Genomic DNA, 27,372 nt, shown 5'->3' with positions numbered 1-27,372 from the left:
TAGCTTATTTTCATTTTTAGATTTTTAGGCTTTGCCGTAAAATCCCTTAAGTGCTTATTCCTTAGACTAAGATTTAGGTGTTTTAGAATTTTGCGACGCCGTTTTTCGCGCTACTTTCTTATTTTTATTTTTCGACGCTCATTTTGCGACCTTTTATTTTTTCGACACTCTTCGACGCACAATCTTTTTTCTTTCTTATTTCTCGTCATTCTAGTTTTTAGGACTTAGAATTTTCTCTATTTCTTATCTAATATTTCTTTAAATTGCGAAAATTTATTTTAAGTGATTAAATTGATAGACATCAAAATTTTCTGGTTCGTAGTAATAGTTGGATTTGTACGTGGACCGGGTTATTGGAGCCAAAAAGTACTCAATTATATTGAGACCAAAAAAATCCTGCCCCTCTGCTGCATCTTTTGGCTATTCGAAACGTGGGCAAAATCAGAAAAGTCTATTAATTGGATAACTTATATAATTTTTCTTTCCTTTTAAAAACTAATAGGATATTCAGTGAATGCACTGAGCAAGACGTTCACCACCTTTTGTACGTTCACCACCTGTAACCAGATCAAGACATCTAGCTAATATTGTCGCCGTTGATTTTTCTTTAGAATCGTCATCCAGTCGACCAAGTACTCCAATTCAAATTTCCGATAATCCATTTTTTGAACCCGACCTCACAATTGAGAATCCGGAGAATATTCAGGGACAATTCATAGATCCTGAACCATTAATTTTTCCTCCGGAACCACCAATCATTCAAACAGAGATTGTTGAGAAATGAACCATTAAATCAGAATCCTCTAGTGATTCAGATTCAACAAATTCAATCATGGAAAATCTGGAACCTTTAAGTATGGAAGATCAAATGAGAGCTAAACGCACTGGTCAAGGTCACGCAATTACTCATCCAGACATCAATGCGCCAGATTATGAAATCAAAGGACAAATTCTACATATGGTGACTAATCAATGCCAATTTAGTGGTGCGTCGAAGGAAGATCCAAATGAACATCTTCGTACCTTTAATAGGATCTGCACTCTATTTAAAATAAGAGAAGTGGAGGATGAACAGATATATCTCATGTTATTTCCCTGGACTTTAAAGGGAGAAGTCAAAGTTTGGTTGGAATCGTTACCTGAAGGGGCGATTGATACATGGGATGTTTTAGTTGAAAAATTTCTTAAACAATTCTTTCCGGCATCTAAAGCCGTAAGACATCAAGGAGAAATGGTTAGGTTCACACAGAAACCGAATGAAACTCTATATGAGGCGTGGACAAGATTTGGAAAGTTATTAAGAGGATGTCCGCAACATGGTTTAGACACTTGTCAAATAGTACAAATATTCTACCAAGGATGTGACATCACTACAAGGAAAGACATCGACATAGCAGCTGGTGGTTCTATTATGAAGAAAACAGAAACTGATGCTTATAAAATTATTGATAACACTGCTTCCCACTCACATGAGTGGCACCAAGAAAAAGATATCGTTAGATCATCTAAAGCAGCTAGAGCCGATTCTAACCATGACTTAGATTCCATTTCCGCAAAGATAGATGATGTCGAGAGACGAATGGAAAAGATGACTAAGGATATACACTCAATATGAATTAGTTGTGAGCAGTATGGAGGACCACATTTCACAAAAGATTGTCTCAGTATTGAACTAACAATGGAACAAAGAGAGAATATTTCATACATAAACCAAAGGCCTGGAAATAATTATCAGAATAATTATCAACCGCCAAGACCAATTTACAATCAAAACCAGAATTATAACAGAAATATTCCATACAACAACTAACAAGGTCCTAGCAATCAACAAGTATCCAACAATACTTACAATCAGCAAAGACCTAATTTTCAAAACAAACCACCACAAACCGATGATAAAAAGCCAAATTTAGAAGATATGATGACGAAGCTAGTTGAATCTCAAACACAGTTTTTCACATCTCAAAAACAAACGAATGAACAAAATGCTCAAGCATTTAGAAATCAACAAGCTTCTATTCAAAATCTAGAACAAGAAGTAAGTAACCTAGCAAGGTTAATAGGTGAAAGAAAACCGGAAAGTTTACCTAGTGAAACAAATGCTAACCCCCGGAATGAAACAGCTAAAGCCATTACCACAAGAAGTGGTATTACACTTAAACCACCTGAAATACCTGTAATTTCTGATGAAGCTATTCCTACTCTACAAGAACCACAACCTGATCAAGATAAGGAAAAAGAACCGGTAGTTGAAAAGGTTAATGAAGATAACACAGTTAAGGCTAAACCTTATGTTAAATCATACCAACCACCACTTCCTTACCTGAGTAAAATGAAAAAATAGAGACTTGAAGCCGAGCAATCCAAATTTTTGGATATGTTTAAACAGATAAATGTAAATCTTCCTTTCATTGATGTAATTTTAGGAATGCCTAGATATGCTAAATTTCTGAAAGATCTAATCTCGAATAGAAAGAAAATGGAAAAACTCTCGGCTGTTACTATGAATGCTAATTGTTCTGCAGTGCTGTTGAATAAGATACCAGAAAAATTATCTGATCCAGGAAGTTTCACAATTCCATGTTTTCTGGGTAGTCTTAGTTCAATAGAAGCATTGGCATATTTAGGTGCTAGTATAAATTTAAAGCCGTATTCACTATACACTAAACTAGACCTTGGAGAATTGAAACCAACAAGAATTAGTATACAACTAGCCGATAGATCAATAAAATATCCTAGAGGGATAATGGAGAACATGCTAGTTAAAGTTGGTACTTTAGTATTTCCAGTAGATTTTGTTGTTCTGGACATGGAAGAAGATTCTCAAGTTCCTCTCATATTAGGAAGACCATTCTTAAACACGGCTAAAGCAATGATAGACGTGTTTGGTAAGAAACTGACCCTAAGTATGATACTGCTCAGAGATCGAAACCAAGACCAAAAATCCAAGAAAAGTGAGGTGCGCTCAGCGCACCACTAAGGGTGCGCGCAGCACACAATGCCATATTTTGATCAGAAGATTTCTTGGACGAAACCAAAGTGCGCCAAGCATAGTGCGCGTCGCGCACTACTGTACGCTCAGCGCACCCCTCCACGCACTTTTACCAGTAAAGTAGATTTGAACGTGCGATGTCGAGCTGTAAAGCAAATGTGTAGTAGGTGAACTGTGCGCGCATCGCACTCTCTTTGGTGCGCTTGGCGCACCCCACTTTCCAGCTACTGTTCAGCCTATTTAATTCCATGTCCAGCTTCATTTCAAAGGGTACCAGTTTCTTTTCTATTCTGAGACTAAAACATACGAATTAAAGTAATTCTTGGGCTTATCAAAGTGTAACACCCCGTTTTCCCCGTATATGATTTATAGGTGTATTGTGTATGTACGACAGGCGTATGAAGGGTTCGATACATGTTCGGGTGTTAAAGTCTTGTATGTGAGAAAATGAGTCAGGACACGTTGAGTGTCGCGGCGCGACAAAGGGAGCCGCGGCGCGGCGTTTCGAATAAATCCAGATCAGAAGTTAGGTTTAAAATGATCCCAGACTTAGTCAAATGTCGCGGCGTGACATTTAAGGCCGCGGCGCGGCTAACTGCACGAACTGCACCAGATTCTTGTAATATTAAATGAAGTTCAAGGGTAATTTGGTCTTTTCGCGTTTGAGCCAGATTTGAGGATTTAACCTCATCCATTCATTTCATTTCTCATTTTAATTTCCCTTTTCTTTTCATTTTTCCTCTCAAACTCAAACACCCATTTGATTTCAAAAGGATTTTTGGAAAGGAAGGATCGGGAGTTGATCTTTGGCGTAGTTGACAAGTGTGTTCTCCTTGTTCTTAGCTACACGGTGATACTAGTGGTAAGCTCTAACTTCGAATTTCATTTTCGTGTTCATCATTCAAATTTGGGGCTTTTGATTGTATGATTCATAGATGGAACCCATTTAGTTGTTAATTGAAGATTAACACCAAGATTCGGGTTTATAAGTGTTAAAGGCGGGTTTTGGGTTGGTTAATGATTTAACCATGTTTAAGACTTGAGAATGGTGTATAATCACTAGTATTAGTGATTATTGGTGCTTTGGAGACCTTTAGGGTTCTTGTGGTTGACTAACTTTGACTAGAGTCGAAATTAGGGTTTGTTGAGGATTATAACCCGAATGTCGATTCGTTGAGGTTTATAAACTTGAAATGGATTAAGTTGATGTATGAAATCGAGTTAAACATGTTTTGGTGTCAAAACTTGTAAATGGTGAGATTTTGACCTTATGGGTCAAAATTAGGGTTTATGGGCGATTTTGAGAACGATAAGTGTTTAACACTTGTGTTCGGGTTTAATTGGCATATTAGGACCATTATCACTTGTGTTAGTGATTATTGGTTAGTTTGGGCGCGGTTTGTCCTTGGAAGTGCATTTGGGTAAAAATTGCACTAAGTGTCGAATTGGGTTGGTTTGTAGATACAATCTAAGTGTGTTGTTGAATTTGTGATAATGGAATAGGTACTTTCCATTGATGAGTTGCGGATTACTTGGAAGCATTCTTCAAGGCGACAGGTGAGTGTTAATATCCTATATGCATATGTATGTGTAGGATGGGTGCGGGTCGGGTGAAGGGGGTCCTCATTTATAGAGCACACTTCTCGTATAGGTGGAATTGTTGGACTTGTGTATAGGTCCAATTGGCACGATTGTGCGTTTTGGTTGACTACCTTGGCGAGGTGCACACTTTGTGTGTACGTTATCACATGGGCGTGTGATGTGGATTATATAACCCCAATGGCGAAGGGTTAATATTGTGAGTGGAATATCTATGTATGTATATATATGTTTTATGTGCCCGTAGTAATGGTGCCACATAGCCGTTTTTGTGACCATAGTTGTGGGACATAGCCGTTTTGTCCAATTGATAATTATGCACATAGCCGTGTTTGTGCATATGGTGGTGAGTAATAGCCGTGTTTTACTCCCACGTTGTTGCCCGTATTAATTGTTGCACATAGCCGTGTTTGTGCACATGATTGTGAGTAATAGCCGTGTTTTACTCACACATTGAACAAGTGATGCCATAGCCGTTTTTAGAACACTTGGGGGTGATGCCATAGCCGTTTTTGGAACACCTCGGGGGTTAGCATGCCATAGCCGTGTTTGGAAGCTAACAGTTGTTATGAACATCGATGACTTGTTTCGCGAAGTCATTCCCTTGCGAAGATTTGGTTAACCATGGTTATTGTGTTGTAAGCATAAGCAAATTATGTTATTCGATATATATATATATATATATATATATATATATATATATATATATATATATATATATATATATATATATATATATATATATACGTATAATGTTGTATTGTCGTGATGTAGCTAACCCTCTGGGTGTAGCTTATTGGCATTGTTCACATCGTCGTTGGTGAACTTATATTTTGTTTATGTATCTTTAGCTCGTTTCTTAGTGATCTTACGGTATGCTTAGTGTAGTTGCCTTATACATGGATGCTTCAGTATGCGGTATTTGATATTTGTGTGGTGTGTCCATCTTATACATATATATATGTATGTAGTATATTTTCACTCACTAAGCGTTAGCTTACCCTCTCGTTGTTGATATTTTTATAGGTTCGCATGCTTGGCGGCTCGGGTAAGCTTGGGGATTAGAGATCTTGGCTAGGTTGCTTAGAAGATCTTGCTTTTGTATTCGATTAGGACTTGGGTAGCGTAGTCCCAAATCACCATGCTCGGTTTTGGTTGGAAAATAAACTAGTCGGGTCGTGTATGTCCGTTTGGACAACTAACTAATGCATTAATTATTTTAAGGTTTAATAAACCATCTATTGTATTAAAGATGTTTATAGAAACACAATTGGGACCTAGAGTATTATTTAACGCGTATTAAAAGGAAAAATTTTATGGGCCGGTTTTAATACGGGTTAGGGCTGTTACAAGTGGTATCAGAGCATGGTCTAAGGGATTTAGGCGACTTGAGATAGGTGCCTAGACTTAGACTTTTGTGTGTGCTTATTTGTTGCGGGACTTATAGGTGAACGGGTTGGAACGGGTTATAGCTAGTGCCTTATTTGTAGGTGGACTAACTAGGATTTTTGGCTTGTGTTGTGATGCTATTCCCTTGTGTGTGTTTATATTGTGTGGAATCATCGTTGTGTTGGTTATATCATCGAGCGAGGCGTTCGTTGTACTAACGAGTTGAGACGACGTGTGTGCGTAATAAGGACTTGCAAACCTTATTACGGGTGCAAATCATGTCTAACAAGTGATGTACGACGAGTGTTGAGCAAGATGGGGCGGTGTTATGCGTGTTGCTTTATACGTTCGTGATCTAATCGTTTTGCATTCTTTAGAATGACGACGCGAAAAGAGATCGAGACGAATGACGAGGAGTTTAACTCTAGAGTTGCGGCCGCCGTTGCGGAGCAAATGAGTGTGTTTCGAGAAGAAATGGATAGGAAGTATTCCGAATTTTGGGGTAGTAGTGAAATGGAGCGTTGTCTTAAGAGCTTCATGAAGACTAAACCCCCGATGTATGACTGGAAACCGGATCCTTTGGTAAGCACAACTTGGATCTCGGATGTCGAAGGGTGTTTTCGTACTATTGTATGCCCTCCTGAGAAGAAGACGAGACTTGCTACTAGTTTGTTGCGAGGTAGGGCAAAGGATTGGTTGGATGGTAAGATTGATCTTGTAGGTCGTGAAACGTTTATGGCGTTATCGTAGGACGAGTTAAGAAGGAATTCTTCGAGGAGTTCCAGACTTCAGCCGATTTGTCGGAAATGCGTAATGAGTTACGAAATTTGCAACAGGGTTCTATGGATTTGAATACTCTCAAGACGACCTTTATGGCGAAGGCTCGTTTTTGCCCGGAGTATTTGGGGAATGATAATTTGTTGATGCAAGATTTCTATCGAACCTTGAATGATGACTTGAAGAATAAGATTTGCCGGGGTCACGCGAAATCGTTTGCGGAATTACTCGCCGTGGCTAGAGGTTTCGAGTCGTATACGCGATCAAATATTGGTGAACCTTCAAGTGAGAGAAGGGTTGTTTCGTATGGTGCTCCGAGTAAGAGGACTAAGGGTCCGAGTGTGAGCACGGGTGGTACGCAGACGGGTATACCGGATTCTAGTACGTCTCGATGTTACAATTGTGGCATGAGGGGTCACAAGTCTTGGGAATGTTCGGTACCAAAGGGTGATGGTATGGTGTGTTTCAATTGCCAAGAAGAAGGACATCGTAAGTCAGAATGTCCCAAGTTAGCGGGGACGGGTGCGGCAAGGAGACGTTAAGGTATGTTTCATTTTAATAAATATGTCCTTGATTATTTATTATGTGTCGTTGAGTTTGATTTAGTTAAATGCATTGTGTTGTGCGTGTTATTGATATGGGTGATGTTCCTAATGGAAGTACCCTAAGGTGACGTTTTGATTGATGGGTGAAGGGCGTAAGACTTAGTGCAACCAAGCATTCCTTAGTATTGGGAAATGTTTCTACCAAGCCATGTGTGTGGGCTTTGGTGTTCGGATGTTAGAGCGTGTTCGCTCTCATGTTAAAGTTGATGAACCATGAGGTTCGTCGGGTGGATTGAAACCCTTGAAATCGAGTGTTTTGGATCTCGATGTATGTTGGTGAAGGAGTCTACTTGACGCGACATTAGGTGCCTCTTTTATACCTACTAGCGTGGTGTTCAACTCCGATTGTGTTGCGGTTACATTGTACTTAGGGTACCGAAGTGAAACCCTTAAGTACATGAGTGATCGGGTGAAATTTGACAAACTAAAGCAATTGGATGATTGCGAGGGTATAGTTTGTGTAATTGTGGTACACTTTTTGTTCGAAGTGTTTGAGGATAGGTTAAGGTCCTTAGTATGCTCAAGGTTGGAGCAAGATATGGTGATGGGTCGTGTGAACCCAATTGTTGTAAAGTTTACGCTTGGTAGCATTATACGGTTGTACGAGTTGTGGAGATGGAACGTAGTTCCAAGTGGGAGAGTTACACTCCCGCACGAGGAGGCCTTAGGGTGAGATTTCGGATGACATTTTTAGTAGGTCCGAGAATTGTGTTGGGACCTAGTTTTGGTCGGTTTGTGGTAGAGTACAATTTCGGTTAAATTGTACTTATGATTTTGGATTTGAATTATCACCGATGTGGTAATGTGGTAAATCTCGTTGAGAGATAATGGACGTGTTTGACGAGCAAGGTGAAATCCCTCGGTTAAGGGATGTGCGTATCGGATTCTCTTCTAGAGAACTTTTGTTTTGTGCCTATGTTTGATATAGGCAGTTCTTCCTCGATTTGTGTTGGCGTTGTGTACGCATTCGTATGGTGAATGGTTAGTGGTATCCGTTAGGATTCACTATGGCGTAGCAGAGCGCGATGTTACGCTACTCGTTGTTCGAGGCCAAAAGGGCGTTGATTGGTGAAGCATGACCTTCGGGGTCCGCTGACTTCATCATGGTAATTGATTGGTGGAGCATAACTTTCGAGTCCGCTAACTTCATCATGGGAGTATGCGATTGGTGGAGCATAACCTTCGGGGTCCGCTGACTTCATCATGAGCGAGGTGTTATATCGGTGAAGCATGACAGTTGACGGGGTCCGCTGACTTCATCCGGTGTTGAGATTGGTGAAGCATGATCTTCGGGTCCGCTGACTTCATCATGGTAGTGGATCGCGTGTGGTTTCGGATTCACGATGACGCGTGTAGTTTCGGTCATCTTATTGTGGAAGTAAGTCGCGTGTAGTTCGGATTCACAAATGACTCGTGTGGTTTCGGTCATTGTATGGAGGAGTGAGTCTCGTGTAGTTCGGATTCACAAGTGACTCGTGTAGTTCGGTCATTCCTCCGGGATAGTGACTCTCGTGTAGTTCGGATTCACTAAGGCGCGTGTAGTTCGGCCAATTCCGATTATTGTTGTGGTGAAGGTAGTGAGTCGCGTGTAGTTCGGATTCACTAAGGCGCGTGTGTTTTCGGCCAGCCTTCATGTCGTTTGATCTATTGGTTGTTTGATACACCAATGGTGGGGTCGTAAGGACCATGTTGTGTGAACTGTCGGTTGTTTTATACGCCGATGGTGGGGTCGTGAGGATCGTGTTGTCTGATTAGTGATGCGATAGCCGTGTTTCGCTCACATGTTGTTACGGGTGTGACAATAGTCGATTTGGTACACCTTGAGATTTGCGTTTCCATAGTCGTTTTGGGCGCTATCGGTTTTAGCAGTTGGATTATGATGTTACGGTAGTTGCGTATTGGTCGTATTGCGCACTACAAGGGATGTTTAGTGATTGGTGTTATCCGTCAGGATTTGTTTGGTTCGGTCTTCATCGTTTCAGATTGTTGACCTTAGGTTGAGACTTGGTTGCTTTTAGCATTGTACTCAGTAAGGGTACGCTAAGGAGTTGATATCTCGGTACGAGATTGGTTAAATTTCCCGATGTGAGGGATGGAGCAAGTTTTAGTGCTCGGATTGTGGATTTGATAAATCGCGGGTGACGATTTAGTTGTTAAAGGCATTTCAGTGGGAAGAATTGCTTAGGAAACTCGGTTGGGACTTATGTTTGAGGACCGTGAAGTGTGGTCCGTTAGGTTAAGTGACGAGGATAACGAGGACGTGATCGAATCTAAGTGGGGGAGAGTTGTAACACCCCATTTTCCCCGTATATGATTTATAGGTGTATTGTGTATGTACGACAGGCGTATGAAGGGTTCGATACATGTTCGGGTGTTAAAGTCTTGTATGTGAGAAAATGAGTCAGGACACGTTGAGTGTCGCGGCGCGACAAAGGGAGCCGCGGCGCGGCGTTTCGAATAAATCCAGATCAGAAGTTAGGTTTAAAATGATAACAGACTTAGTCAAATGTCACGGCGTGACATTTAAGGCCGCGGCGCGGCTAACTGCACGAACTGGCACCAGATTCTTGTAATATTAAATGAAGTTCAAGGGCAATTTGGTCTTTTCGCGTTTGAGCCAGATTTGAGGATTTAACCTCATCCATTCATTTCATTTCTCATTTTAATTTCCCTTTTCTTTTCATTTTTCCTCTCAAACTCAAACACCCATTTGATTTCAAAAGGATTTTTGGAAAGGAAGGATCGGGAGTTGATCTTTGGCGTAGTTGACAAGTGTGTTCTCCTTGTTCTTAGCTACACGGTGATACTAGTGGTAAGCTCTAACCCCGAATTTCATTTTTGTGTTCATCATTCAAATTTGGGGCTTTTGATTGTATGATTCATAGATGGAACCCATTTAGTTGTTAATTGAAGATTAACACCAAGATTCAGGTTTATAAGTGTTAAAGGTGGGTTTTGGGTTGGTTAATGATTTAACCATGTTTAAGACTTGAGAATGGTGTATAATCACTAGTATTAGTGATTATTGGTGCTTTGGAGACCTTTAGGGTTCTTGTGGTTGACTAACTTTGACTAGAGTCGAAATTAGGGTTTGTTGAGGATTATAACCCGAATGTCGATTCGTTGAGGTTTATAAACTTGAAATGGATTAAGTTGATGTATGAAATCGAGTTAAACATGTTTTGGTGTCAAAACTTGTAAATGGTGAAATTTTGACCTTATGGGTCAAAATTAGGGTTTATGGGCGATTTTGAGAACGATAAGTGTTTAACACTTGTGTTCGGGTTTAATTGGCATATTAGGACCATTATCACTTGTGTTAGTGATTATTGATTAGTTTGGGCGCGGTTTGTCCTTGGAAGTGCATTTGGGTCGAAATTGCACTAAGTGTCAAATCGGGTTGGTTTGTAGATACAATCTAAGTGTGTTGTTGAATTTGTGATAATGGAATAGGTACTTTCCATTGACGAGTTGCGGATTACTTGGAAGCATTCTTCAAGGCGACAGGTGAGTGTTAATATCCTATATGCATATGTATGTGTAGGATGGGTGCGGGTCGGGTGAAGGGGGTTCTCATTTATAGAGCTCACTTCTCGTATAGGTGGAATTGTTGGACTTGTGTATAGGTCCAATTGGCACGATTGTGCATTTTGGTTGACTACCTTGGCGAGGTGCACACTTTGTGTGTACGTTATCACATGGGCGTGTGATGTGGATTATATAACCCCAATGGCGAAGGGTTAATATTGTGAGTGGAATATCTATGTATGTATGTATATGTTTTATGTGCCCGTAGTAATGGTGTCACATAGCCATTTTTGTGACCATAGGTGTGGGACATAGCCGTTTTGTCCAATTGATAATTATGCACATAGCCATGTTTGTGCATATGGTGGTGAGTAATATCCGTGTTTTACTCCCACGTTGTTGCTCGTATTAATTATTGCACATAGCCGTGTTTGTGCACATGATTGTGAGTAATAGCCGTGTTTTACTCACACATTGAACAAGTGATGCCATAGCCATTTTTGGAACACTTGGGGGTGATGCCATAGCCGTTTTTGGAACACCTCGGGGGTTAGCATGCCATAGCCGTGTTTGGAAGCTAACGGTTGTTATGAACATCGATGACTTGTTTCGCGAAGTCATTCCCTTGCGAAGATTTGGTTAACCATGGTTATTGTGTTGTAAGCGTAAGCAAATTATGTTATTCGAGATATATATATATATATATATATATATATATATATATATATATATATATATATATATATATATATATATATATATATATATACGTATAATGTTGTATTGTCGTGATGTAGCTAACCCTCTGGGTGTAGCTTATTGGCATTGTTCACATCGTCATTGGTGAACTTATATTTTGTTGATGTATCTTTAGCTCGTTGCTTAGTGATCTTATGGTATGCTTAGTGTAGTTGCCTTATACATGGATGTTTCGGTATGCGGTATTTGATATTTATGTGGTGTGTCCATCTTATACATATATATGTATGTAGTATATTTTCACTCACTAAGCGTTAGCTTACCCTCTCGTTGTTGATATTTTTATAGGTTCGCATGCTTGGCCGCTCGGGTAAGCTTGGGGATTAGAGCTTGGCTAGGTTGCTTAGAAGATCTTGCTTTTGTATTCGATTAGGACTTGGGTAGCGTAGTCCCAAATCACCATGCTCGGTTTTGGTTGGAAACTAAACTAGTCGGGTCGTGTATATCCGTTTGGACAACTAACTAATGCATTAATTGTTTTAAGGTTTAATAAACCATCTATTGTATTAAAGATGTTTATGGAAACACAATTGGGACCTAAAGTATTATTTAACGCGTATTAAAAGGAAAAATTTTATGGGCCGGTTTTAATACGGGTTGGGGCTGTTACACAAAGTGCATCTATGTACTCAAATCATTGAAGAATCAAGGATCATTCAGGAGCTTCATCCAAGATTACTCCTAAAAGGTTAATCTTGTATTACAATGAATTCTATCTTTGTTACTGTTTTGTTTAAGTTTTCAAACATGATTGTTGGCTAATTCCATAATGTTTGTCTAGATTAATAACCAAGGTATTGGATGTAAACTTATTGATTGTATGTATTATGTGTGATAGTTTTAAGCTTGAATCAAGAACATGCTTATTGATGTTAAAATCATTTGTATCACTTTAATTGATATGTTGTTGATAAAGAGAACTCTTGTTAATTTATCATATTGATTTACAATCAACTTGTCTTAGATTGATTGCTTACTAAACCGGACCAAGGGGGTAAATTAGAATCAAATGATTAGACGATATAGAGATGAATTGTATGCAACGAACGTTTGTACAATTATTGATAACTATGAACATAGGAATCAAGTTTCAAGCCTTAGAATAGCTAAGTTATCCAATTACAAATACAAGAACTATAGTGAAAAGGGAACCCTTGATCTTGTAATTGTGTGTGCATATTTACTAAAGAGAACTCTTGGTGAATTTAATAGGTAACTTGCACACATAATCATTAAATCGGGCTTTAATATCAAAACTTACATCCAATACCAAGGGTAAAGATCTAGATGAACATTTCATCTTCTTGATCAAACTATCTTACTTGCTTTATTTACAATTGTTTAAAACTAAAAATACCAAAAACAGTTCCTTTACTTATAAAACTAGAAATCCTCTTGATTCGCCCATCGTTAAAGGGCAAAACAAAAATATTTCGTACCTTTCAATTTCATTAACTTAGTTAATCATAATATAGTTTCTAATTGTAGTTTGATACATACAATTGTCCTTGGAACGATGCACAGACTAAACCATTATCTATACTACTACACGATCGGGTACACTGCCCGTAGTTGTGTAATAGTTCTAATAACCGGTATTTTTCCTAATATAAATCATATGACACGTTTTGTACATCACTCCTACATCATTACCAGCCAGAAATCTTACACTATCTGGGTCAACATGTGTTGCCAATGAGTCAGCAGAGTCACAGCTGTACATACAGGCACCTAACTCTGTCTCAATTGAAAGGCTGACTAAATCACCAGTCTGTCCTCAGAGACCAACAACAGATGCAATTGTTGAGTCAAATTTATTTGGTTCTACAGTTGTTAACATAAAATGTTCTTTTGTTTCAGTTCTTAGTAGGGTAGATGAACAGGCAGAGGGGGAGCAAGAAAATGATGTAATTGTTTCTACTGATGAGCTCTTCGTTTTTGCTACTGGTGTTGGTGCTACTGATTTGTCTACTGGTGGTACTGATACTCGTACTGTTGTCTCTACTGCTGCTGGCTCTACTGGAGACAATGTGGCTGCTGGTTCCACTGTTCTTACTGATAATGAGGAGCTAGCTACTGCTGATATTTCTGCTACTTCTCTTACTGTCTCTGGTATAGCTACTTCAACCACTGATTCTGAAGTGGTTAAGGATATGATAATGGAACCTCCTCCTGTACTCGAAAAGGTCATTGATAATATTGTTAAGGAGGTTCTTGATGTTGATGATGCTGCCACTACCATTGTTACTACTCCAACTGCTACTACTACTGAAGTGGTTACTGGTAGTGGCTTACATGATGATGATTCTTCATGGCCTTCATTTCTTCAGGATGTTGGCTATGTTCCAAAAGAGCCACAGATGGATACCGATGCTTCTACTACTGTTATTCCATCTTCTGAGCAGTCATCCGCTGCTGCTACTGGTTCTACGGAACCCATTTTGGATGCTGGTACCTCTGCTACTGCCACTACTGATTCTTCTCAGTCTACTGCTTCTGCTGAGAAGAAACTATATGTGTGCTAGGTACCAGATCCTGATGAAGTTGTACCTAACTTCATCTATAGGGGAGCATCTATCACTCCCAGAGTTGCCTTGCTGGTAGATCAGCTGACTATTGATCCTCAAACTGCCTTAGTGTCAGCCAGCAAATTACCTAGAGAAGAGCTGAATGAACTACTATCTCAGCTTGATCGACCAGCAAGAGAAGAGGTATATGAGAGGTTGTCCATGTTACAACAAGTTAATGAGTAGCCATACTACCATTACTTTGGTATGGCTCCAGCTGCTTCTCCATGGCCTGCTACTTGGAGGCCTCTCAAGTTCATCATCGATCCTACTACTGGTAAGTGTGTGATGTAGAATGTCCCTGATTCGCCAGTACCTTCTGATTCTTCAGCTTCTTCCTCATCATCTTCTTCATCTGATGGTGATGCTGATAAAGGTGCTGGTAAGGGCGAACCAGTCACTCATGATAATGTGACTTGCTCCAAAGACAAACCAGTGGATCTAACTGATGATGCTGATAATGATGCTGACAAGGATACCAGTGGTTCTAAATATTCGGAAGAAGGTAAAAATGATGGTGATCATGGTGATGAGTCTGATTCTGACCTTCCACATCCACCACCCCACGGAGGTAGTCCCATTGTAGCTGCTAGTGATCGCCCCTCAACCAGCAGTTTTGATGCTAATGAGATGGCTGCCATCTCCACCCTGGCTGTCTATCGAACAGTAGCCAGGATCACACCAGATCTACAATGCACCATCCGCAATACTCTTGTTGATAGAATGACTGAAGCCATACGCAGAGCTGGGGAGGTTACAACTTCATCTATTGAAGTCCAGCTCAGACAAGTATGTGCTTTTGCAGATCTTGCGATGGAAGCCTTCGTCAAACAACATGAAGAGGAGGAGGATCTCAAAAGGTGAATCATCTCTCGCAATGAGTATGCTGATCATATTGCTTGTCTTCAATTTGATTTGGATGCTGCTAATCGCAGAATTCTCTTTCTTAATGAAGAAAATGGGGTATTGGAAGAGAGATTGGATTCGCAGGAACAGCAAATGGCTACTATGATTCCTGCCTCAGCTTATGTACAAATGGTGGAGGTAATGCAACGAATGGCTGCTCTTCAAGCTGATGTTAGGGCTGATGTCCAACAAATGGCCATGGGTGTTGCTAGGAATGAAGTTCAATCTTCAAACCTATGCCTCAGATAATATGGCGTAGATCCTGGTGCCCATCTATCTCCTGCTGATGCTGACTGGAACAGATTTGCTTATTCTGTTCCTGAGTCTGATAGTGACCTTGATGCAAAAGTCTCCCCAGCTCCTGCTTCTGCCCCTGCTGATGACAAAAAGGGGGAGAAGAAGTTTGAAAATAAATCTAAAAAGAGAAAACAATCTGAGGGGGAGCACGAGCATGAAAAGGCTCCAAAACAGTAAAGGAGGGATGGTGATGGTGGTGATGGTACTGGTCAAGGTTCTGGCACTAAGCCCAGCAACGCTCATACTGAAGCAGGTGTCCAGGCAGCTGGTGAATCTCAACCCAGTGTGTCTGCCATATCTGTGGATGATATTGGTTCTGGCAGTAAGCCCAGTGATGTTTCTGAATTGGCTGTTGCTGAATCTTTTGCTGTCTCTCAAACCATTGAACGTAAAATGAAAAGAAAACTGGAGAGGCATCAGAAGAGACAGCAGGAACTAGATGCTGCTTTCAATGCTAAATTTGAGGCGTATGCTGCTCTGAAACAACATAAAATTGAGCATGTACGATCCCTCGATCCTGAAAAGCGTGAAATTCATGATGAACTACTCAGCATTGAAGAACACAAAAGGGCTGCTTTGAAAAGAAATGCTAAGTTCATGATTAAATCAGATAGAAAGAAAGCAAAGTTTTATGCTGAGCGAGCAGGCAGAATTAAGAAGATGACACCTGAACAGATGAGAGATTACTTAGCTTCTACCAAATTAGGAGGAGTGAGAGCTGATGTATTCATGAAATGGCTAGATGCAATGTTAGAAACCAGCCATTCCTCTCGACCAGCATCTTCTGCTCAGTCAGCTACACAACAACATCCAGCAAAAATTATAAACCTTGATGACGATGATACTCAGGGGGAGCACTTAGAAATTGTTCCCTATCTACCTCCACAAGAACCAGTATCAACACAAGAACCATCAGCTGAACCCATGCCAATCGACAAACAAAGGGTGAAATCTGCTCCTAGGGACAACCAGCCCCTAAGGAAAGGACCCCTATTTGAGGCAGCTGATGAATATACTATAGCAGTTGTGCCAGCTGATACTAATCAGTCAGCTGGTACTGAAGACACAGCAAGGAGTGAAGTAAATGAAGACCCAGCCAGTAGTGTACTGCTGGGTGAAATAAGTGTTGAAGACCCAGCCAAGGTGGCTGAGCTGGGTACTAAACAAGATACTGATACTGTTGATCCTATTGATTTCACAGTCTGGGGCAGAGGAGATAATGTATTTGTCCAATCACCTATCTCTGCCCGGACTCTTGCTTATTTTAACAGAACATGGGATGAACATATTAATCAGTTCTCAGTAAGTTCTTCTGGCATAGATGAATCAATCATGTATCCTCCATCTTCCCCAAAACATCATGATAAACACACAACTTGGGAAGATGACTCAGTTGCCCGAGGTGAGCCAGATCTAAGAAGGATGAATCCAGATGAAAGAGAGGCTTACAGGCTGGAGATCACTGTACCTGAATTGCTTGAGCAAAGACAATCAGCTATTTCTGAAAGGATACGCCAAGTTAGATTGCTGCATCATCCTCTTGATCAGCCATTCTACATCACTGCCTTAACTTATGGCATTGAAATTGGCGTGTATCTAAATAACAGTAGTCAAAGGCTACATATTGATGAAGAGAATGCTCAATTTCATGAGGCTCGGCAACTGGGTATGGATCTAAGGCAATATCGCGATGCTCTTAGAACTGTTGAGGGCAGGAAAATGATTGAAATAGCAAAATCCCTGAACATTACTGCCGATGACTATCTTTTGGGTCTAGAAGTTGAAAGGCAAAGAAAGGAGGATGCTGATGCCAAATTTGCTGAGAGGCTAAGGCTTCAGGATGAAGAAGTTAAGTTGGCTGCTGATAAAAAGCAAGATGCTGAATCCCTCAAGCTAGCTAAAGCTATTATTAAGGAACAAGATAAAGCTCTTGATGAACTGGAAGTTGCTGAGAAAGCACCTGCTACTGCTCCTATAGAAACTGAACGAACAATAGAGCTATCCGGTCACTATTATAGGAGCAATTATGGTGATGTACTGACCAGGAGATCAAATCCCAGCAAGATCATCAAAGTGCACAGAGGTACAAAAAGAGCTTTCAGTATCAGCAGGGAAGATAACATTCAAGAGAGAGTAGACTACACCGAATTGAGAACCTTCTGATTCAGTGAATGGATGGAGATATTGGAATACTTCATTGGTAAGGCTAAAAGTGGTATTAAAGATACACTGAAGCCTGAACTCCGAGAGCTCTTCAACAAAGCAACAAAATTTAGGAATGCACCAGTAGTAAACATAGAAGAAGTACTTTCTCAAAAGCCTAAAGGAAAGAAATCTACTGGTGAAGGCCCACACAGAAGAGATCCCATCATTCTACCTCCTCATGTTCTAGTTTATGACCCTGCTGAGCTGTCTTACTTGTTTCCTGAAGCCTGGGCTGCCTAAAAAGTGAAAGAAGAAGAGCTATCTAGTGATGAACTAGAAAAGGATAAAGATAGAGACATATAGCCTTCTAGTGCTCAAATTGTATCTTTTGTTACTTCATTTTTCATTATGATGTTTTGTAATTACTGTATATACTCTGTTGTAATAAAAATGAAATGAGTTTATCTTCAAAATCATATCAAGTTATAAGATATAGATAATTCAGCAAAAGATCCCAAAAACAAACTTAAAAGGGACAAATTTACTGTCTATTTTTCATTAGGTTCCTCAGTGCTGGCTTTAGTGTTTTCTCTAAATGTCATAAGTTTTGTCATCATCAAATAGGGGGAGATTATTGAGTCCCCAAAATAATTAAGGAATTAATTATGACAAAACTGTAATTTATTTGCACTAAAATGTTATGTGCAGCCAGCACAAGTTTGTTTATATATAGACAGTAAATATTGCTGTGTCAAGTGTTCAGTATGCTGCCCAGTCTACCAGCACAAGGTAGAGTGTATTCTTCGAATCAGTACAAGATGAGTACCCAACAATTCAAGAATATCAAGTGACTTGTCATAAGAAGAACCAGTAAACCTGGCAAGTAGCATACAACACAAGACAACCATGCTCCATTACAAGCATGGTGGTTTCCTGAATGGTCTACATCAATTGTACTATTCAACAGAAGTCAAAGACAAAGTTGAACAGGAAAGGACACGCGTTGGCGGCTGACAAGTGACCTTACAAGACCACGTGGGAATGCAGAAGTTTAACGCATATGCAGACATGTGCTATACTTTGTCAATGACTAGGGAACACAACATTCTATTTGTTTAAATGAATAGTGGTGCCAAACCAAATTGGGGTGTTCCTGCAAATAGCTACCAAAAAGGAAAGAGGAGAGCACGCTCTCTGATGCAGTTGTCCCCACAATTACAGACATCCTATGTACCAGTGGATAATAGAACCATTACACGGTTAATAAACTACTATAAATTGTTATATCCACTATTGTAACAACTAGCGACTCTTGGAGAACTTGCTTAACCTTGTCGGCAAAAATCAAAATATAGCGTTCGAACTCCGCATCAATCCTTAAGGTTAACTCATCCTTCCCCTCATGAATAGGCCCGTCCATTCCATATCCCTCTTCCGTCTTCATTCTAAAGAATGCAATCGATTAGGCAACGAACGAGTACAATCCTACGTATAATCCCGACTCATCTTGCTCGGCAATCATCTTACATCACTTGTCAAATACGATTTGCACCCGTAAAAATGGTAGCTAATCATTATTACGAGTACACGCCGTATTCACTCGTTAGTACCATGACCGCTTTGCTCGATGATATAACCCAACACAAATACAAAATATATTAATAATATCCACATATTAATATATACGTTAGTCCACCCATAAACTAGGACACTATCCGAATTCCTGTTCCGACCAGAAATCCTACAAGTCCCGCACAAATAAGCACACATAAAAGTCTAAGTCTAGGCACCTATCTCAAGTCACCTAAATCCCTTAGACCATGCTCTGATACCACTTGTAACGACCCAAACCAAAACACAAACGAACCCGCGGAAAATATCAAATAATTTTTTTTTGCTGGAACAGCATATGGCGCGGCGCGCCAGGAGGCCGCGCTGAAAGGACCCTTCCTAATCCATCCGGACAAAGTCCACATCGATTATTAACGATTCACAACAGTTGATTACATCGCGAGGTACTTGACCTCTATATAATACATCTTACAAACATTGCATTCATTTTTGAAAAGACAATCTTTCATTACATCTACGATTGACGACATGCATACCATTTCATAATATATCTTACTATAATTGACTTAATAATAATCTTGATGAACTCAACGACTCGAATGCAACGTCTTTTGAAATATGTCATGAATGACTCTAATTAATATCTCTAAGATGAGCAAAAGCACAGCGGAAGATTTCTTTCATACCTGAGAATAAACATGCTTTAAAGTGTCAACCAAAAGGTTGGTGAGTTCATTAGTTTATCATAAACAAACATTTCATAATTTTAATAGACCACAAGATTTCATATTTCCAATTCTCATAAATAAACGTCCCATGCATAGAGACAAAAATATCATTCATATGGATTGAACACCTGGTAACCGACATTAACAATATGTATATAGAATATCCCCATCATTCCGGGATCCTCCTTCGGACATGATATAAATTTCGAAGTACTAAAGCATCTGGTACTTTGGATGGGGCTTGTTGGGCCCGATAGATCTATCTTTAGAGTTCGCGTCAATTAGGGTGTCTGTTCCCTAATTCTTAGATTACCAGACTTAATAAAAAGGGGCATATTCGATTTCGATCATTCAACCATATAATGTAGTTTTGATTACTTGTGTCTATTTCGTAAAAACATTTATAAAAATTGCGCATGTATTCTCAGCCCAAAAATATAAAGGGTAAAAAGGTAAATGAAACTCACCTGACAACTTTAGAAATAAATCACAGAGATGTGACCGAAAATCGGAATGCAAGTAACCGTAGACCCCAACCTAGAGAGCATATGTTGGTCAATAAGTGTCTAATAAGCTAGGTCGGTCTATAGGGTTCGTATAGTCTTATTGCTCAAGTCCTACTCATAAATTTAGCAAAATTTAGCAAAAGTCAACAAAAGTCAAATTAAGTCAAATGTAAGTCAAACGCAAGTCAAACACAGTCAACATAGTCAACACCAGTCAACAATCTCATAATATTACTCAAGTTGGTCAAATAGTCAAACATAGGTCAAACTTAAGTTATACATTTTTATTTAGTAAAAACAATATTATTTACATATATGTATATGTAGTAACTTTACAGCTGATTTCGGGTCCCACCAAATCCGATATAATACTTTGGGTCGTGACCGTTGGAAAGTATGTCATCCCACCTTTCTATAGACAGTTTATTTGACAAAGAGGGAGTTACAGTTTGAAAGTTATGACCTCGCGAAAACAGTCCTTCAAAACACTAAATGCTGAGTTTTGCTGTTGTTAACAGCATTGGATCAGCCCTGATGTTCCATTTTCGTACTCGTTTTAGACCAGTTTAGTCTCGACAAAATCATACATATAACATATCGTTTTAAAGCTTGTCATAAATACTTTCAATATCAATTAATGGTTTTTATCCAAACTTAACCAATTTCAACTTATGAGTCCGCAAAGTAGGCTCGAGAGTCATTTTTGACACTTTTGTTAAAAATGCTAAGACTTTCGGTTAACGATCCAAATTTGAATCCGGCTGACCTGAGTTAACCAAATTTGTATCACAGCTCAAAAATGACATTTTAGATGTGTTGGTGACTTCCGTTTTCCAAAATTATGCATATGGGTCAATTTATTCACGTTTGACCCGAATAGGTCATAAATCTCTCTTTAAACCAAAATAGACCCAAAACTCATTTTTAAAGCACCAAAACTTGCAGGCATACTTAAATCAACATATAGAATTTGTTTACGCTGACCGTTATCCATTTTGACATTTTTAGACTCTAACGGGTCAAGTGTCCAAATGGACGGTCCAAGTTCGGGTGTCCATTTTCGAATGCACTTATCTCAAAATCTAGAAACTTTTAAGATACAACACCTATATGAAAAATTAACTACTAATCATGAAATTTTCAAATATAAAATCTACATTTTCCAGAACTCAAGTTAATTAAACATATTGGCCTGTTTAGTTTGTACTTAACACGTATTGTCACAAATTTTCACGCGCGTCATACAAACAACGGACATAATTCATAACACATAAAACATGGTAACATGGAAAACTCCAGATCAAAAGTAGACTCAAAATCGATTCCAAAAAGTCTAGCCAGGGCCTCATACGATGTCTACAAGTCGGGTTTCAGAAGAGGTACATTTATGGTTCGCTAAATCAGTTTCTGACTGCGCACCAATCTCGTAATGGCTATAACCGGAGCTAGGGACATGCAAATCAAGCTAGGTCAGTGGTCCTAGTTCAAGGACAAGTCAAATTACCACATATCCAAAAATGAGAAACTTTTGTTTAGCCAATTGGTGCAGTTTATTCAATCAAATTGGACATTCTGTTTCAGCTCAATTCAGAAGTTACCAAATCTACGGCCTTAGTGTGCACAATGTATCGGGTTTCAGAGGTTTCAATAAACTAGACATTTATCACATAACATACAAAGTTCGATAATCCAGAAGGCCAAGGTCTTAAAAGGTGTACAACTCTTACTATAAAACTATAGGTGCATACGTTACAGATTTGGACAGAATGCAGGTTACCATTTCGACAAGCACATTACTCAAGCTTCACAAATCCAAATGATGCAAGGCCTAGATGAAACGTTAACTAAAACATATGAAATTTTCAGATATGCAAAGTCCTAAATCACTATCATACTTCAAATAAATTTAAAAGTCAGTTTTATAATACTGAGCAAATCAGTTTTTCATATACGATCAATTAAGCATAACGGGAGTATTACAAATCCAAATAGCATGATATCCTAGTCTAACTTGAGTGTTTTTAAATCCTCTACACAATTATGATCAGTTTAAAATTCAATTCTATGTCCATTTTTCCAGAATTCGACATAATCACATATTCATCACAAAAACTTCAATCAATCATATCTTAAGCATACGGTAATGAAAATACGCGAATCTAAAGCCTAAAATTATTAATTTTTCGAGAGGATTTTAATTATATCATAATATTTAACATTCAAGAAAACCAAGTTTCCGTAACCACACAAAACAAATTCGGGATTAAACATAAACACATCAAACGAGCAATATAACACATACAATCATGTATAATCATATAGACTTGAGCAATAGACACTATATCTACCCTAATATGTAACAAAAACATGAAAACCCAAAAATTTGAGTTTTTAAAACTTACACAAATCATGAAATTGTTGATATGGATGTGTAGAGCTCTTCGAGAGGAATCCGAATATATAAAAGATTTTATGATCCATCAAGTTTTTAAGGTGTTCTTGAGTGATAAAAGATTGATGATGATGATGAATAGTAGTGGGTGTTCTTGAGAGAAAAAATTGGGTGTTTGATAAAATGAATCTGGAAAGGGCAATAATATAGATAGATTAGATAAGGTCACGGGTGTTTTACTAGTTAATCACGGGTATAGATATAACACGGTGTAATAATTAAATAAACTCGGGTATTAAATGTGTAGTCACGGGTTGGTATTTAATTTTTATCTGTTATCTAAAACCCAATGTATTTTAGTTTAATATGATTCAATGATTGGTTAATTTTATATTTATAAAAATTATATATATATATATATATATATATATATATATATATATATATTGTTTTAAACCTTTTAAAATTCTTGACGTCATACCTAGTTGGTGTGTTTCATTATTTATTATATTTTTAATAAGCCTATAATTTATAAAACTCATTTTCGGATCATCGTTTATTTTAAAATCACATAAGTTCCTTTTTAACTCGTTTACTATCAATTGAATGACAATTGAGCGTTACCGTTATTTACTAAATAACTTCGAAATCACTAAATATATATTCTATACACTTTATCTATATGTATATATACTTTCTAAATAATATTTATTATATATTATTATTATTTACGTAATTAATTCTAACAATTACAATATATAATATTTCATTTTATTATTTATATATATATATATATATATAATTATATACATATCTATTTACAAGTAATCGTATTGTGAGTCGTCGGGAAAAGTCAAAGGTCAAATGGATTCATAAAAATAGTTCAAAATTTTTGAGACTCAACTTTACAGACTTTGCTTATCGTGTCGAAATCAAATAAGAATTAAGTTTAAATTTGGTCGGAAATTTCCAGGTCGTCACACGCGCGGCGCGCCATTCTGGTCTGTCCCAAAAGTCTTGAAATGCTAAAAAGATTGGCCACTTCCCGACATAATTAGACAAAACGCTTTTAACAACATATTCAAATATGTAAAACTAACACATTCCATTAATAAAATGAGTTTTACGAAGCGGGGCCCACATCGGCCGTTTTACGAGTTTAATTCAAAATATGAGTTTCGACCATCAAAAAGTTTAAGTACCAAACTACACTACGAGCATGGTGTTTGGGATTAAACTACCCAAGTCTCGGTCAAACTCCAAAAGCTAAAAATCCCAAAAGCATTCTCTAACAACGACGGGATCTTTAATCCAAGATGATACCCTTACCCTTGTCCACAACCGAACCTATAAAAAGGTAAACAACGAGAGGGTAAGCAAAGCTTAGTGAATGCAATAATTATACACATACATATATAATATACCTACTTGCAAATCACTTACTCAAACTCCGCAAACATGCTAGCAACACAATTAGCTTATAATCTCGAATACAAGCTAGAAATCTCCAATACCACAAGCTAGCATATGCAACGCATGTAATATAATTCGAATAATATATTATGCTTACACTTACAACACAAATAACCATGGTTAACCAATCGTACAAGGGAATGGCGCTCGCGAAAACGCCATCGGTGTTCATAACATCCGTTAGGGTACTTAACACCGCGTATCACTAGCCCCTAGGGTGGCACCTTAACACCTCGTCACTTCACCCCGAGTGGCATCTTAACACCTCGATGCTTCACTCATTATTTTACGGAGTAGTGTCTTAACACCTCGACACTACACCCCTAGGTGGCACCTTAACACCTCGATGCTTCACCCCGAGTGGCATCTTAACACCTTTTAACATTAGGTTTAAGCATTAATCTCAATCATTAACTAACTTAGGTCCATTTTGACCCATTTGACCAATTTAAGGTCAACATCCCCATTTCGGGTCATCCACTAACCCACTTAACACCCATTTACATAAATATTGGTGTTCTAGCAATTTACTAACTAATTAAGGTTTATTAACAACAATTAATACTTGAAAAACCCTAGTTAGTCATCTTTGAGTCAACATAACCCAAATTCACCCAAAACACCCAATTCACTAACAAATGGGTCTTATTGTTCATCACTCACACAAACCCTAACTCTTTGACAATTAAAACAAGGAAGTTAGGTTTAGGGCTTACCACAACTATCAAAACATAGCAAATGAGGAGATGAACAACTTTAGTGCTTGCACTTTGACCCGATTCAAGCTTCTTCTTTCTTAAATTTGAGCTATCTCACTCTAGAATCTAACTCTCTCTCTAGAATTGATTGGAAGATGATAAGGAAGGTGAATATTGAGTAAATGACACTTCAAACAACTGATCCAAGCCTTAAATTCGGACCTTAAGTGGTTTTACCAAAATGCCCTCAAAATATCTTGATTAAAAACAAAGTGAGCTGTCAGCCGGTAATGGTGCGGCGCTCCATAAGGCCGCGCGGCGTGCCAAATGCCCAGTTCAGCTTCTTTTGCCTTTTAATTAAATACAACCTAAACCCCACAACTTGAATAACTTATACACACATATGTACAATAAAATATTCGGGTCTTACAACTCTCCCCCACTTAGAATCGATCATGTCCTCGTGATCCTCGTCACTTAACCACCCGGAACCGCACTCTATGGTCCTCAACAACCGTTACAATCCGAATTCCACCACATTACACATTAACCCGAAGATTAATCCAAACTAAGTACACATTTGCATGCATTCAGAAATGTGTAATACACACAACATTCGAAGTCTATAACGATCACTGAGAATACGCGAAATCGCCACGTATTCTTCCAACTTCTCTAGGCAATCCTTCTCTAATAGTCACCATTAATAACCAACTCGTCACCCGTGATTTATTAAAATTCACAAATCCGAGCACAAGAATTTGCTCAATCCCTCCAATCGGGAAAAACTCAATCGACCTCGTACCGAGATATCAATCCCTGAGCGTACCCTTACCAAGTACAATGCTAAAAACAACCAAGTCTCAACCTAAAGTCAACAACTCAAAATGATGAAAACCGAACAAAAGCGAATCCTTATGGATTAAACTTATTACCTAACTTCCTTAGTAGTGGGCAAACATGGCTAGTACGCAACTATCGTAATATCGTAAGCAAGCGACCAAAACCGCTAACGTCCAAATCGACTATGGCAACACAAAACCCAATGTGTACAAAATGGCAGCTGCCACCCCTTAACAACATGTGAGCGAAACATGGCTATCGCATCACTAATCACAGAATATGGTCCTCCCGAACCCACCATTTGCGTATAAAACAACCAATAGTTCTCAATACTAAACGCATGAAGGTTATTTCACACAAAACTCAAGTGTCCAAAAATGGCTATTACTCACCACCATGTGCACAAAACGGCTATGTGCACAATTTATACGGGCAATTAATCATCATAAACCTGCAAATAACGGTTCTTTCCGAAACCGCTCACCATCAATCACAACCAAAAGTAGTTAACGAAGAGCTAATCCTTCCGGAAATCACTCATCACCTATCATAAGTCAAACGCGGTCAACATAGAGATAAACCCAAATAAACATACACTAAATCACCTCGTAGTACCCAAATCAAAGCAATCACACCATCGGAGTCAAAAGTTGCACTAACAGGTATAAGAAGGCACCTGACGTTGCGTTGTCCAACTCCAATTACTAACACCGAGCCTCCAAAGACTCGACCCATACGGGGTCTACTCCTGGTGTCCCACGCCAACCGACTACACGCAGTCACACAAATCTAAAGAATGTTACGGCTCAACGCCCATGACTTCTAGCGACACCAAGGCTTACACCTTTCTAGCTTCGTCATAACCATTAAACCGGTTACCTACATACATAAGGATAGTTAACCACCACGATCCTATTCGCATACGAACGGGGTTAACGGGAATGCCTCTCGAACGGCATACCGCGTGCACCCCCAAATTCCTAGAAGGAAAGAGTGGCCGTCAAGAGCGCACAACACTCGCCACATAATCACAAAACCGCCACCGAAATCGAACCGTCAATTAACATGTATACAAATACATCATAATAAGTTATTATCGTTAAACGTACCACCATACTCTGGTTACGGCCTAATTGGTTTCACCATAAAGCTCAACACAACAATTGGGACTACGCCCTACACGGTCTCATCACTATACGCTCAGTTAAGCTCTCGCGGCTACACCAAATCAAAACACAACACTATCGATAAGACATTTACACGTCACGTACTCTCACATGGTGATATAACACCCGGTGCATACTAAACCAATAACACTCGCACACAAGCAACTAGTTATTAACTCACATACGAGCAACAATACACACACAATCTACAAAGCTTGCGGGTCTCACTCGAACGAGCTTAACGACCCCAAAACCACAACGCAATAAGCCTAGACAACAGAAGACTCAAGCAACGGAGTCAAGGCACAACACGCCGACCTATCCAACCAATCTCCTCATCGATCATAGTCCACGATCCCTCGCGAATTCATTTCACCAAAAAACCGCCGCTCACTTTCTTCCGTTGGCATCAATTAAACAACGACCTAAC

The sequence above is a fragment of the Rutidosis leptorrhynchoides genome, chromosome 6, assembly GCF_046630445.1.
Source record: "Rutidosis leptorrhynchoides isolate AG116_Rl617_1_P2 chromosome 6, CSIRO_AGI_Rlap_v1, whole genome shotgun sequence".
Lineage (NCBI taxonomy): Eukaryota > Viridiplantae > Streptophyta > Magnoliopsida > Asterales > Asteraceae > Rutidosis > Rutidosis leptorrhynchoides.
Note: the sequence above shows the minus strand (reverse complement) of the source record.